The sequence below is a fragment of the Lathyrus oleraceus genome, chromosome 5, assembly GCF_024323335.1.
Source record: "Lathyrus oleraceus cultivar Zhongwan6 chromosome 5, CAAS_Psat_ZW6_1.0, whole genome shotgun sequence".
NCBI lineage: Eukaryota > Viridiplantae > Streptophyta > Magnoliopsida > Fabales > Fabaceae > Lathyrus > Lathyrus oleraceus.
Window position 1 is genome coordinate 623,708,392 of NC_066583.1, and position 15,487 is coordinate 623,723,878.

Below are 15,487 nucleotides of genomic sequence, written 5' to 3' on the forward strand. Positions count from 1 at the left end.
TTTTTGCTTATTTATATTTCCACTGCTAATTTATTAAAACATATTTAAAATGTTTTTCAAATTTAAAAATAATGATAAAAGTTTTTCAAACTACAGTTTTTATGAAACACACAATTCACCTCCCTCTTATGAGTGGAGTCCCATGTTCAACAATGATTTTTTATGTTTTGAGTTTCATTCATAGATTAAAAGAGAAATGTAAATTTTTGATCCAACCTACCGGATTCGAACCAGTGACCTAAGGATGTCTGTTTGACAACTACAGTCCTCCGCTCTACCAACTGAGCTAAGGTCGGTTGTTGATTGCATTTTTTATAACTAAGAATACAATTGTGTAAAACACCGCCTGTAATTTGTGTGTATTCTGTAGGTGAGGTGACCAAGATTATTATTTTAATGTAGTAAAGACATTTATATAAGTTATATTAAAATTTTGTTTATATCAATTAATTCAAAGTTAACATGAAATTGAAACTCTTTGTCTTTGTTTGGAACATGAAAAAGGATAAGAGATTGACAAGATCATTAGCATTCAAAACGACCATGACAAAGAATTTGAGAACTATGACTTCTCTTGATTTTGCACTACTAAAGGGATTTCCCATGAGTTATCTGTCCTCGTTACACCTCTGTAGAATGAGATTGTCAAAAGGAAGAATCGTGCTTTGCAAGAAATGTCGAGACTTATGGTCCATGTCAAACATATACCACATCCATTTGGGGTAGAAGTAATGAATATTGCTTGTCATATTCACAATCGACTAACAAACCTATCGCTTACCAAGATCACTCACTATGAGATATGGAGGGGGATGAAGCCCATGTTAAATATTTTCATATGTTTAGCATTATAGTTTATTCAAGTCACTATTTGGAAATAAGACTAACTGCTTCAATCCGCTGTTTGGAAGGACGATTAATCTCTTCTCTCCGTGTTTAATGTTTAGTTGTAAGTTAGCTCGAAACTTCATATCCCTTGTATAAAGGAGTTCAATAGTTCAACCCACTCATATGAATTATTCTATACTCTCAAGATCAAATCTTGCAGAGAGATTTAGGTCACTTCACTTTGACCGAACTTCTATAATTGTTGGCGTTATAATCTCTAATCATCAACTCTCTATTTTTTGCTTTTTATATTTCCACTGCTAATTTATTAAAACATATTTAAAATGTTTTTCAAATTTAAAAATAATGATAAAAGTTTTTCAAACTACAGTTTTTATGAAACACACAATTCACCTCCCTCTTATGAGTGGAGTCCCATGTTCAACAATGATTTATTATGTTTTGAGTTTCATTGATAGATAAAAGAGAAATGTAAAATTTTGATCCGACCTACCGGATTCGAACCAGTGACCTAAGGATGTCTGTTTGACAACTACAGTCCTCCGCTCTACCAACTGAGCTAAGGTCGGTTGTTGATTGCATTTTTTATAACTAATAATACAATTGTGTAAAACACCGCATGTAATTTGTGTGTATTCTGTAGGTGAGGTGACCAAGATTATTATTTTAATGTAGTAAAGACATTTATATAAGTTATATTAAAATTTGTTTATATCAATTAATTCAAAGTTAACATGAAATTGAAACTCTTTGTCTTTGTTTGGAACATGAAAAAGGATAAGAGATTGACAAGATCATTAGCATTCAAAACGACCATGACAAAGAATTTGAGAACTATGACTTCTCTTGATTTTGCACTACTAAAGGGATTTCCCATGAGTTATCTGTCCTCGTTACACCTCTGTAGAATGAGATTGTCAAAAGGAAGAATCGTGCTTTGCAAGAAATGTCGAGACTTATGGTCCATGTCAAACATATACCACATCCATTTGGGGTAGAAGTAATGAATATTGCTTGTCATATTCACAATCGACTAACAAACCTATCGCTTACCAAGATCACTCACTATGAGATATGGAGGGGGATGAAGCCCATGTTAAATATTTTCATATGTTTAGCATTATAGTTTATTCAAGTCACTATTTGGAAATAAGACTAACTGCTTCAATCCGCTGTTTGGAAGGACGATTAATCTCTTCTCTCCTGTGTTTAATGTTTAGTTGTAAGTTAGCTCGAAACTTCATATCCCTTGTATAAAGGAGTTCAATAGTTCAACCCACTCATATGAATTATTCTATACTCTCAAGATCAAATCTTGCAGAGAGATTTAGGTCACTTCACTTTGACCGAACTTCTATAATTGTTGGCGTTATAATCTCTAATCATCAACTCTCTATTTTTTGCTTATTTATATTTCCACTGCTAATTTATTAAAACATATTTAAAATGTTTTTCAAATTTAAAAATAATGATAAAAGTTTTTCAAACTACAGTTTTTATGAAACACACAATTCACCTCCCTCTTATGAGTGGAGTCCCATGTTCAACAATGATTTATTATGTTTTGAGTTTCATTGATAGATAAAAAGAGAAATGTAAAATTTTGATCCGACCTACCGGATTCGAACCAGTGACCTAAGGATGTCTGTTTGACAACTACAGTCCTCCGCTCTACCAACTGAGCTAAGGTCGGTTGTTGATTGCATTTTTTATAACTAAGAATACAATTGTGTAAAACACCGCATGTAATTTGTGTGTATTCTGTAGGTGAGGTGACCAAGATTATTATTTTAATGTAGTAAAGACATTTATATAAGTTATATTAAAAATTTGTTTATATCAATTAATTCAAAGTTAACATGAAATTGAAACTCTTTGTCTTTGTTTGGAACATGAAAAAGGATAAGAGATTGACAAGATCATTAGCATTCAAAACGACCATGACAAAGAATTTGAGAACTATGACTTCTCTTGATTTTGCACTACTAAAGGGATTTCCCATGAGTTATCTGTCCTCGTTACACCTCTGTAGAATGAGATTGTCAAAAGGAAGAATCGTGCTTTGCAAGAAATGTCGAGACTTATGGTCCATGTCAAACATATACCACATCCATTTGGGGTAGAAGTAATGAATATTGCTTGTCATATTCACAATCGACTAACAAACCTATCGCTTACCAAGATCACTCACTATGAGATATGGAGGGGGATGAAGCCCATGTTAAATATTTTCATATGTTTAGCATTATAGTTTATTCAAGTCACTATTTGGAAATAAGACTAACTGCTTCAATCCGCTGTTTGGAAGGACGATTAATCTCTTCACTCCGGTGTTTAATGTTTAGTTGTAAGTTAGCTCGAAATTTCATATCCCTTGTATAAAGGAGTTCAATAGTTCAACCCACTCATATGAATTATTCTATACTCTCAAGATCAAATCTTGCAGAGAGATTTAGGTCACTTCACTTTGACCGAACTTCTATAATTGTTGGCGTTATAATCTCTAATCATCAACTCTCTATTTTTTGCTTTTTTTATATTTCCACTGCTAATTTATTAAAACATATTTAAAATGTTTTTCAAATTTAAAAATAATGATAAAAGTTTTTCAAACTACAGTTTTTATGAAACACACAATTCACCTCCCTCTTATGAGTGGAGTCCCATGTTCAACAATGATATATTATGTTTTGAGTTTCATTGATAGATAAAAAGAGAAATGTAAAATTTCGACCTACCGGATTCGAACCAGTGACTTAAGGATGTCTGTTTGACAACTACAGTCCTCTGCTCTACCAACTGAGCTAAGGTCGGTTGTTGATTGCATTTTTTATAACTAATAATACAATTGTGTAAAACACCGCATGTAATTTGTGTGTATTCTGTAGGTGAGGTGACCAAGATTATTATTTTAATGTAGTAAAGACATTTATATAAGTTATATTAAAATTTGTTTATATCAATTAATTCAAAGTTAACATGAAATTGAAACTCTTTGTCTTTGTTTGGAACATGAAAAAGGATAAGAGATTGACAAGATCATTAGCATTCAAAACGACCATGACAAAGAATTTGAGAACTATGACTTCTCTTGATTTTGCACTACTAAAGGGATTTCCCATGAGTTATCTGTCCTCGTTACACCTCTGTAGAATGAGATTGTCAAAAGGAAGAATCGTGCTTTGCAAGAAATGTCGAGACTTATGGTCCATGTCAAACATATACCACATCCATTTGGGGTAGAAGTAATGAATATTGCTTGTCATATTCACAATCGACTAACAAACCTATCGCTTACCAAGATCACTCACTATGAGATATGGAGGGGGATGAAGCCCATGTTAAATATTTTCATATGTTTAGCATTATAGTTTATTCAAGTCACTATTTGGAAATAAGACTAACTGCTTCAATCCGCTGTTTGGAAGGACGATTAATCTCTTCTCTCCTGTGTTTAATGTTTAGTTGTAAGTTAGCTCGAAACTTCATATCCCTTGTATAAAGGAGTTCAATAGTTCAACCCACTCATATGAATTATTCTATACTCTCAAGATCAAATCTTGCAGAGAGATTTAGGTCACTTCACTTTGACCGAACTTCTATAATTGTTGGCGTTATAATCTCTAATCATCAACTCTCTATTTTTTGCTTATTTATATTTCCACTGCTAATTTATTAAAACATATTTAAAATGTTTTTCAAATTTAAAAATAATGATAAAAGTTTTTCAAACTACAGTTTTTATGAAACACACAATTCACCTCCCTCTTATGAGTGGAGTCCCATGTTCAACAATGATTTATTATGTTTTGAGTTTCATTGATAGATAAAAAGAGAAATGTAAAATTTTGATCCGACCTACCGGATTCGAACCAGTGACCTAAGGATGTCTGTTTGACAACTACAGTCCTCCGCTCTACCAACTGAGCTAAGGTCGGTTGTTGATTGCAATTTTTATAACTAATAATACAATTGTGTAAAACACCGCATGTAATTTGTGTGTATTCTGTAGGTGAGGTGACCAAGATTATTATTTTAATGTAGTAAAGACATTTATATAAGTTATATTAAAAATTTGTTTATATCAATTAATTCAAAGTTAACATGAAATTGAAACTCTTTGTCTTTGTTTGGAACATGAAAAAGGATAAGAGATTGACAAGATCATTAGCATTCAAAACGACCATGACAAAGAATTTGAGAACTATGACTTCTCTTGATTTTGCACTACTAAAGGGATTTCCCATGAGTTATATGTCCTCGTTACACCTCTGTAGAATGAGATTGTCAAAAGGAAGAATCGTGCTTTGCAAGAAATGTCGAGACTTATGGTCCATGTCAAACATATACCACATCCATTTGGGGTAGAAGTAATGAATATTGCTTGTCATATTCACAATCGACTAACAAACCTATCGCTTACAAAGATCACTCACTATGAGATATGGAGGGGGATGAAGCCCATGTTAAATATTTTCATATGTTTAGCATTATAGTTTATTCAAGTCACTATTTGGAAATAAGACTAACTGCTTCAATCCGCTGTTTGGAAGGACGATTAATCTCTTCACTCCGGTGTTTAATGTTTAGTTGTAAGTTAGCTCGAAATTTCATATCCCTTGTATAAAGGAGTTCAATAGTTCAACCCACTCATATGAATTATTCTATACTCTCAAGATCAAATCTTGCAGAGAGATTTAGGTCACTTCACTTTGACCGAACTTCTATAATTGTTGGCGTTATAATCTCTAATCATCAACTCTCTATTTTTTGCTTATTTATATTTCCACTGCTAATTTATTAAAACATATTTAAAATGTTTTTCAAATTTAAAAACAATGATAAAAGTTTTTCGAACCAGTGACCTAAGGATGTCTGTTTGACAACTACAGTCCTCCGCTCTACCAACTGAGCTAAGGTCGGTTGTTGATTGCATTTTTTATAACTAAGAATACAATTGTGTAAAACACCGCATGTAATTTGTGTGTATTTTGTAGGTGAGGTGACCAAGATTATTATTTTAATGTAGTAAAGACATTTATATAAGTTATATTAAAATTTTGTTTATATCAATTAATTCAAAGTTAACATGAAATTGAAACTCTTTGTCTTTGTTTGGAACATGAAAAAGGATAATAGATTGACAAGATCATTAGCATTCAAAACGACCATGACAAAGAATTTGAGAACTATGACTTCTCTTGATTTTGCACTACTAAAGGGATTTCCCATGAGTTATCTGTCCTCGTTACACCTCTGTAGAATGAGATTGTCAAAAGGAAGAATCGTGCTTTGCAAGAAATGTCGAGACTTATGGTCCATGTCAAACATATACCACATCCATTTGGGGTAGAAGTAATGAATATTGCTTGTCATATTCACAATCGACTAACAAACCTATCGCTTACCAAGATCACTCACTATGAGATATGGAGGGGGATGAAGCCCATGTTAAATATTTTCATATGTTTAGCATTATAGTTTATTCAAGTCACTATTTGGAAATAAGACTAACTGCTTCAATCCGCTGTTTGGAAGGACGATTAATCTCTTCTCTCCTGTGTTTAATGTTTAGTTGTAAGTTAGCTCGAAACTTCATATCCCTTGTATAAAGGAGTTCAATAGTTCAACCCACTCATATGAATTATTCTATACTCTCAAGATCAAATCTTGCAGAGAGATTTAGGTCACTTCACTTTGACCGAACTTCTATAATTGTTGGCGTTATAATCTCTAATCATCAACTCTCTATTTTTTGCTTATTTATATTTCCACTGCTAATTTATTAAAACATATTTAAAATGTTTTTCAAATTTAAAAATAATGATAAAAGTTTTTCAAACTACAGTTTTTATGAAACACACAATTCACCTCCCTCTTATGAGTGGAGTCCCATGTTCAACAATGATTTATTATGTTTTGAGTTTCATTGATAGATAAAAAGAGAAATGTAAAATTTTGATCCGACCTACCGGATTCGAACCAGTGACCTAAGGATGTCTGTTTGACAACTACAGTCCTCCGCTCTACCAACTGAGCTAAGGTCGGTTGTTGATTGCATTTTTTATAACTAATAATACAATTGTGTAAAACACCGCATGTAATTTGTGTGTATTCTGTAGGTGAGGTGACCAAGATTATTATTTTAATGTAGTAAAGACATTTATATAAGTTATATTAAAAATTGTTTATATCAATTAATTCAAAGTTAACATGAAATTGAAACTCTTTGTCTTTGTTTGGAACATGAAAAAGGATAAGAGATTGACAAGATCATTAGCATTCAAAACGACCATGACAAAGAATTTGAGAACTATGACTTCTCTTGATTTTGCACTACTAAAGGGATTTCCCATGAGTTATATGTCCTCGTTACACCTCTGTAGAATGAGATTGTCAAAAGGAAGAATCGTGCTTTGCAAGAAATGTCGAGACTTATGGTCCATGTCAAACATATACCACATCCATTTGGGGTAGAAGTAATGAATATTGCTTGTCATATTCACAATCGACTAACAAACCTATCGCTTACAAAGATCACTCACTATGAGATATGGAGGGGGATGAAGCCCATGTTAAATATTTTCATATGTTTAGCATTATAGTTTATTCAAGTCACTATTTGGAAATAAGACTAACTGCTTCAATCCGCTGTTTGGAAGGACGATTAATCTCTTCACTCCGGTGTTTAATGTTTAGTTGTAAGTTAGCTCGAAATTTCATATCCCTTGTATAAAGGAGTTCAATAGTTCAACCCACTCATATGAATTATTCTATACTCTCAAGATCAAATCTTGCAGAGAGATTTAGGTCACTTCACTTTGACCGAACTTCTATAATTGTTGGCGTTATAATCTCTAATCATCAACTCTCTATTTTTTGCTTATTTATATTTCCACTGCTAATTTATTAAAACATATTTAAAATGTTTTTCAAATTTAAAAACAATGATAAAAGTTTTTCGAACCAGTGACCTAAGGATGTCTGTTTGACAACTACAGTCCTCCGCTCTACCAACTGAGCTAAGGTCGGTTGTTGATTGCATTTTTTATAACTAAGAATACAATTGTGTAAAACACCGCATGTAATTTGTGTGTATTTGTAGGTGAGGTGACCAAGATTATTATTTTAATGTAGTAAAGACATTTATATAAGTTATATTAAAATTTTGTTTATATCAATTAATTCAAAGTTAACATGAAATTGAAACTCTTTGTCTTTGTTTGGAACATGAAAAAGGATAATAGATTGACAAGATCATTAGCATTCAAAACGACCATGACAAAGAATTTGAGAACTATGACTTCTCTTGATTTTGCACTACTAAAGGGATTTCCCATGAGTTATCTGTCCTCGTTACACCTCTGTAGAATGAGATTGTCAAAAGGAAGAATCGTGCTTTGCAAGAAATGTCGAGACTTATGGTCCATGTCAAACATATACCACATCCATTTGGGGTAGAAGTAATGAATATTGCTTGTCATATTCACAATCGACTAACAAACCTATCGCTTACCAAGATCACTCACTATGAGATATGGAGGGGGATGAAGCCCATGTTAAATATTTTCATATGTTTAGCATTATAGTTTATTCAAGTCACTATTTGGAAATAAGACTAACTGCTTCAATCCGCTGTTTGGAAGGACGATTAATCTCTTCTCTCCTGTGTTTAATGTTTAGTTGTAAGTTAGCTCGAAACTTCATATCCCTTGTATAAAGGAGTTCAATAGTTCAACCCACTCATATGAATTATTCTATACTCTCAAGATCAAATCTTGCAGAGAGATTTAGGTCACTTCACTTTGACCGAACTTCTATAATTGTTGGCGTTATAATCTCTAATCATCAACTCTCTATTTTTTGCTTATTTATATTTCCACTGCTAATTTATTAAAACATATTTAAAATGTTTTTCAAATTTAAAAATAATGATAAAAGTTTTTCAAACTACAGTTTTTATGAAACACACAATTCACCTCCCTCTTATGAGTGGAGTCCCATGTTCAACAATGATTTATTATGTTTTGAGTTTCATTGATAGATAAAAAGAGAAATGTAAATTTTGATCCGACCTACCGGATTCGAACCAGTGACCTAAGGATGTCTGTTTGACAACTACAGTCCTCCGCTCTACCAACTGAGCTAAGGTCGGTTGTTGATTGCATTTTTTATAACTAATAATACAATTGTGTAAAACACCGCATGTAATTTGTGTGTATTCTGTAGGTGAGGTGACCAAGATTATTATTTTAATGTAGTAAAGACATTTATATAAGTTATATTAAAAATTTGTTTATATCAATTAATTCAAAGTTAACATGAAATTGAAACTCTTTGTCTTTGTTTGGAACATGAAAAAGGATAAGAGATTGACAAGATCATTAGCATTCAAAACGACCATGACAAAGAATTTGAGAACTATGACTTCTCTTGATTTTGCACTACTAAAGGGATTTCCCATGAGTTATATGTCCTCGTTACACCTCTGTAGAATGAGATTGTCAAAAGGAAGAATCGTGCTTTGCAAGAAATGTCGAGACTTATGGTCCATGTCAAACATATACCACATCCATTTGGGGTAGAAGTAATGAATATTGCTTGTCATATTCACAATCGACTAACAAACCTATCGCTTACAAAGATCACTCACTATGAGATATGGAGGGGGATGAAGCCCATGTTAAATATTTTCATATGTTTAGCATTATAGTTTATTCAAGTCACTATTTGGAAATAAGACTAACTGCTTCAATCCGCTGTTTGGAAGGACGATTAATCTCTTCACTCCGGTGTTTAATGTTTAGTTGTAAGTTAGCTCGAAATTTCATATCCCTTGTATAAAGGAGTTCAATAGTTCAACCCACTCATATGAATTATTCTATACTCTCAAGATCAAATCTTGCAGAGAGATTTAGGTCACTTCACTTTGACCGAACTTCTATAATTGTTGGCGTTATAATCTCTAATCATCAACTCTCTATTTTTTGCTTATTTATATTTCCACTGCTAATTTATTAAACATATTTAAAATGTTTTTCAAATTTAAAAACAATGATAAAAGTTTTTCGAACCAGTGACCTAAGGATGTCTGTTTGACAACTACAGTCCTCCGCTCTACCAACTGAGCTAAGGTCGGTTGTTGATTGCATTTTTTATAACTAAGAATACAATTGTGTAAAACACCGCATGTAATTTGTGTGTATTTTGTAGGTGAGGTGACCAAGATTATTATTTTAATGTAGTAAAGACATTTATATAAGTTATATTAAAATTTGTTTATATCAATTAATTCAAAGTTAACATGAAATTGAAACTCTTTGTCTTTGTTTGGAACATGAAAAAGGATAATAGATTGACAAGATCATTAGCATTCAAAACGACCATGACAAAGAATTTGAGAACTATGACTTCTCTTGATTTTGCACTACTAAAGGGATTTCCCATGAGTTATCTGTCCTCGTTACACCTCTGTAGAATGAGATTGTCAAAAGGAAGAATCGTGCTTTGCAAGAAATGTCGAGACTTATGGTCCATGTCAAACATATACCACATCCATTTGGGGTAGAAGTAATGAATATTGCTTGTCATATTCACAATCGACTAACAAACCTATCGCTTACCAAGATCACTCACTATGAGATATGGAGGGGGATGAAGCCCATGTTAAATATTTTCATATGTTTAGCATTATAGTTTATTCAAGTCACTATTTGGAAATAAGACTAACTGCTTCAATCCGCTGTTTGGAAGGACGATTAATCTCTTCTCTCCTGTGTTTAATGTTTAGTTGTAAGTTAGCTCGAAACTTCATATCCCTTGTATAAAGGAGTTCAATAGTTCAACCCACTCATATGAATTATTCTATACTCTCAAGATCAAATCTTGCAGAGAGATTTAGGTCACTTCACTTTGACCGAACTTCTATAATTGTTGGCGTTATAATCTCTAATCATCAACTCTCTATTTTTTGCTTATTTTATTTCCACTGCTAATTTATTAAAACAGATTTAAAATGTTTTTCAAATTTAAAAATAATGATAAAAGTTTTTCAAACTACAGTTTTTATGAAACACACAATTCACCTCCCTCTTATGAGTGGAGTCCCATGTTCAACAATGATTTATTATGTTTTGAGTTTCATTGATAGATAAAAAGAGAAATGTAAAATTTTGATCCGACCTACCGGATTCGAACCAGTGACCTAAGGATGTCTGTTTGACAACTACAGTCCTCCGCTCTACCAACTGAGCTAAGGTCGGTTGTTGATTGCATTTTTTATAACTAATAATACAATTGTGTAAAACACCGCATGTAATTTGTGTGTATTCTGTAGGTGAGGTGACCAAGATTATTATTTTAATGTAGTAAAGACATTTATATAAGTTATATTAAAATTTGTTTATATCAATTAATTCAAAGTTAACATGAAATTGAAACTCTTTGTCTTTGTTTGGAACATGAAAAAGGATAAGAGATTGACAAGATCATTAGCATTCAAAACGACCATGACAAAGAATTTGAGAACTATGACTTCTCTTGATTTTGCACTACTAAAGGGATTTCCCATGAGTTATATGTCCTCGTTACACCTCTGTAGAATGAGATTGTCAAAAGGAAGAATCGTGCTTTGCAAGAAATGTCGAGACTTATGGTCCATGTCAAACATATACCACATCCATTTGGGGTAGAAGTAATGAATATTGCTTGTCATATTCACAATCGACTAACAAACCTATCGCTTACAAAGATCACTCACTATGAGATATGGAGGGGGATGAAGCCCATGTTAAATATTTTCATATGTTTAGCATTATAGTTTATTCAAGTCACTATTTGGAAATAAGACTAACTGCTTCAATCCGCTGTTTGGAAGGACGATTAATCTCTTCACTCCGGTGTTTAATGTTTAGTTGTAAGTTAGCTCGAAATTTCATATCCCTTGTATAAAGGAGTTCAATAGTTCAACCCACTCATATGAATTATTCTATACTCTCAAGATCAAATCTTGCAGAGAGATTTAGGTCACTTCACTTTGACCGAACTTCTATAATTGTTGGCGTTATAATCTCTAATCATCAACTCTCTATTTTTTGCTTATTTATATTTCCACTGCTAATTTATTAAAACATATTTAAAATGTTTTTCAAATTTAAAAACAATGATAAAAGTTTTTCGAACCAGTGACCTAAGGATGTCTGTTTGACAACTACAGTCCTCCGCTCTACCAACTGAGCTAAGGTCGGTTGTTGATTGCATTTTTTATAACTAAGAATACAATTGTGTAAAACACCGCATGTAATTTGTGTGTATTTTGTAGGTGAGGTGACCAAGATTATTATTTTAATGTAGTAAAGACATTTATATAAGTTATATTAAAATTTGTTTATATCAATAATTCAAAGTTAACATGAAATTGAAACTCTTTGTCTTTGTTTGGAACATGAAAAAGGATAATAGATTGACAAGATCATTAGCATTCAAAACGACCATGACAAAGAATTTGAGAACTATGACTTCTCTTGATTTTGCACTACTAAAGGGATTTCCCATGAGTTATCTGTCCTCGTTACACCTCTGTAGAATGAGATTGTCAAAAGGAAGAATCGTGCTTTGCAAGAAATGTCGAGACTTATGGTCCATGTCAAACATATACCACATCCATTTGGGGTAGAAGTAATGAATATTGCTTGTCATATTCACAATCGACTAACAACCTATCGCTTACCAAGATCACTCACTATGAGATATGGAGGGGGATGAAGCCCATGTTAAATATTTTCATATGTTTAGCATTATAGTTTATTCAAGTCACTATTTGGAAATAAGACTAACTGCTTCAATCCGCTGTTTGGAAGGACGATTAATCTCTTCTCTCCTGTGTTTAATGTTTAGTTGTAAGTTAGCTCGAAACTTCATATCCCTTGTATAAAGGAGTTCAATAGTTCAACCCACTCATATGAATTATTCTATACTCTCAAGATCAAATCTTGCAGAGAGATTTAGGTCACTTCACTTTGACCGAACTTCTATAATTGTTGGCGTTATAATCTCTAATCATCAACTCTCTATTTTTTGCTTATTTATATTTCCACTGCTAATTTATTAAAACATATTTAAAATGTTTTTCAAATTTAAAAATAATGATAAAAGTTTTTCAAACTACAGTTTTTATGAAACACACAATTCACCTCCCTCTTATGAGTGGAGTCCCATGTTCAACAATGATTTATTATGTTTTGAGTTTCATTGATAGATAAAAAGAGAAATGTAAATTTTTGATCCGACCTACCGGATTCGAACCAGTGACCTAAGGATGTCTGTTTGACAACTACAGTCCTCCGCTCTACCAACTGAGCTAAGGTCGGTTGTTGATTGCATTTTTTATAACTAATAATACAATTGTGTAAAACACCGCATGTAATTTGTGTGTATTCTGTAGGTGAGGTGACCAAGATTATTATTTTAATGTAGTAAAGACATTTATATAAGTTATATTAAAAATTTGTTTATATCAATTAATTCAAAGTTAACATGAAATTGAAACTCTTTGTCTTTGTTTGGAACATGAAAAAGGATAAGAGATTGACAAGATCATTAGCATTCAAAACGACCATGACAAAGAATTTGAGAACTATGACTTCTCTTGATTTTGCACTACTAAAGGGATTTCCCATGAGTTATATGTCCTCGTTACACCTCTGTAGAATGAGATTGTCAAAAGGAAGAATCGTGCTTTGCAAGAAATGTCGAGACTTATGGTCCATGTCAAACATATACCACATCCATTTGGGGTAGAAGTAATGAATATTGCTTGTCATATTCACAATCGACTAACAAACCTATCGCTTACAAAGATCACTCACTATGAGATATGGAGGGGGATGAAGCCCATGTTAAATATTTTCATATGTTTAGCATTATAGTTTATTCAAGTCACTATTTGGAAATAAGACTAACTGCTTCAATCCGCTGTTTGGAAGGACGATTAATCTCTTCACTCCGGTGTTTAATGTTTAGTTGTAAGTTAGCTCGAAATTCATATCCCTTGTATAAAGGAGTTCAATAGTTCAACCCACTCATATGAATTATTCTATACTCTCAAGATCAAATCTTGCAGAGAGATTTAGGTCACTTCACTTTGACCGAACTTCTATAATTGTTGGCGTTATAATCTCTAATCATCAACTCTCTATTTTTTGCTTATTTATATTTCCACTGCTAATTTATTAAAACATATTTAAAATGTTTTTCAAATTTAAAACAATGATAAAAGTTTTTCGAACCAGTGACCTAAGGATGTCTGTTTGACAACTACAGTCCTCCGCTCTACCAACTGAGCTAAGGTCGGTTGTTGATTGCATTTTTTATAACTAAGAATACAATTGTGTAAAACACCGCATGTAATTTGTGTGTATTTTGTAGGTGAGGTGACCAAGATTATTATTTAATGTAGTAAAGACATTTATATAAGTTATATTAAAATTTTGTTTATATCAATTAATTCAAAGTTAACATGAAATTGAAACTCTTTGTCTTTGTTTGGAACATGAAAAAGGATAAGAGATTGACAAGATCATTAGCATTCAAAACGACCATGACAAAGAATTTGAGAACTATGACTTCTCTTGATTTTGCACTACTAAAGGGATTTCCCATGAGTTATCTGTCCTCGTTACACCTCTGTAGAATGAGATTGTCAAAAGGAAGAATCGTGCTTTGCAAGAAATGTCGAGACTTATGGTCCATGTCAAACATATACCACATCCATTTGGGGTAGAAGTAATGAATATTGCTTGTCATATTCACAATCGACTAACAAACCTATCGCTTACCAAGATCACTCACTATGAGATATGGAGGGGGATGAAGCCCATGTTAAATATTTTCATATGTTTAGCATTATAGTTTATTCAAGTCACTATTTGGAAATAAGACTAACTGCTTCAATCCGCTGTTTGGAAGGACGATTAATCTCTTCTCTCCGGTGTTTAATGTTTAGTTGTAAGTTAGCTCGAAACTTCATATCCCTTGTATAAAGGAGTTCAATAGTTCAACCCACTCATATGAATTATTCTATACTCTCAAGATCAAATCTTGCAGAGAGATTTAGGTCACTTCACTTTGACCGAACTTCTATAATTGTTGGCGTTATAATCTCTAATCATCAACTCTCTATTTTTTGCTTATTTATATTTCCACTGCTAATTTATTAAAACATATTTAAAATGTTTTTCAAATTTAAAAATAATGATAAAAGTTTTTCGAACCAGTGACCTAAGGATGTCTGTTTGACAACTACAGTCCTCCGCTCTACCAACTGAGCTAAGGTCGGTTGTTGATTGCATTTTTTATAACTAAGAATACAATTGTGTAAAACACCGCATGTAATTTGTGTGTATTCTGTAGGTGAGGTGACCAAGATTATTATTTTAATGTAGTAAAGACATTTATATAAGTTATATTAAAAATTTGTTTATATCAATTAATTCAAAGTTAACATGAAATTGAAACTCTTTGTCTTTGTTTGGAACATGAAAAAGGATAAGAGATTGACAAGATCATTAGCATTCAAAACGACCATGACAAAGAATTTGAGAACTATGACTTCTCTTGATTTTGCACTACTAAAGGGATT

The 15,487-nt window shown here is 32.4% G+C and overlaps 9 non-coding genes across 9 annotated transcripts; all 9 read right to left on the minus strand.

The window, feature by feature from the left end:
• Positions 1–210: 210 nt before the first annotated feature.
• On the minus strand, positions 211–296 carry TRNAY-GUA (transfer RNA tyrosine (anticodon GUA)). The gene is given in 2 exon segments: positions 211–246; positions 260–296. It is a non-coding gene; the product is annotated as a tRNA-Tyr (tRNA).
• A 1,036-nt stretch (positions 297–1,332) lies between these two features.
• Positions 1,333–1,418, minus strand: TRNAY-GUA (transfer RNA tyrosine (anticodon GUA)). Its single transcript is given in 2 exon segments — positions 1,333–1,368; positions 1,382–1,418. It is a non-coding gene; the product is annotated as a tRNA-Tyr (tRNA).
• Positions 1,419–2,456: 1,038 nt separating this feature from the next.
• TRNAY-GUA (transfer RNA tyrosine (anticodon GUA)) lies at positions 2,457–2,542 on the minus strand. The gene is given in 2 exon segments: positions 2,457–2,492; positions 2,506–2,542. It is a non-coding gene; the product is annotated as a tRNA-Tyr (tRNA).
• A 1,035-nt stretch (positions 2,543–3,577) lies between these two features.
• TRNAY-GUA (transfer RNA tyrosine (anticodon GUA)) lies at positions 3,578–3,663 on the minus strand. The gene is given in 2 exon segments: positions 3,578–3,613; positions 3,627–3,663. It is a non-coding gene; the product is annotated as a tRNA-Tyr (tRNA).
• Positions 3,664–4,701: 1,038 nt separating this feature from the next.
• On the minus strand, positions 4,702–4,787 carry TRNAY-GUA (transfer RNA tyrosine (anticodon GUA)). Its single transcript is given in 2 exon segments — positions 4,702–4,737; positions 4,751–4,787. It is a non-coding gene; the product is annotated as a tRNA-Tyr (tRNA).
• Positions 4,788–6,811: 2,024 nt separating this feature from the next.
• On the minus strand, positions 6,812–6,897 carry TRNAY-GUA (transfer RNA tyrosine (anticodon GUA)). The gene is given in 2 exon segments: positions 6,812–6,847; positions 6,861–6,897. It is a non-coding gene; the product is annotated as a tRNA-Tyr (tRNA).
• A 2,021-nt stretch (positions 6,898–8,918) lies between these two features.
• Positions 8,919–9,004, minus strand: TRNAY-GUA (transfer RNA tyrosine (anticodon GUA)). The gene is given in 2 exon segments: positions 8,919–8,954; positions 8,968–9,004. It is a non-coding gene; the product is annotated as a tRNA-Tyr (tRNA).
• Positions 9,005–11,025: 2,021 nt separating this feature from the next.
• Positions 11,026–11,111, minus strand: TRNAY-GUA (transfer RNA tyrosine (anticodon GUA)). Its single transcript is given in 2 exon segments — positions 11,026–11,061; positions 11,075–11,111. It is a non-coding gene; the product is annotated as a tRNA-Tyr (tRNA).
• Positions 11,112–13,131: 2,020 nt separating this feature from the next.
• TRNAY-GUA (transfer RNA tyrosine (anticodon GUA)) lies at positions 13,132–13,217 on the minus strand. Its single transcript is given in 2 exon segments — positions 13,132–13,167; positions 13,181–13,217. It is a non-coding gene; the product is annotated as a tRNA-Tyr (tRNA).
• Between the last annotated feature and the right edge of the window lie 2,270 nt (positions 13,218–15,487).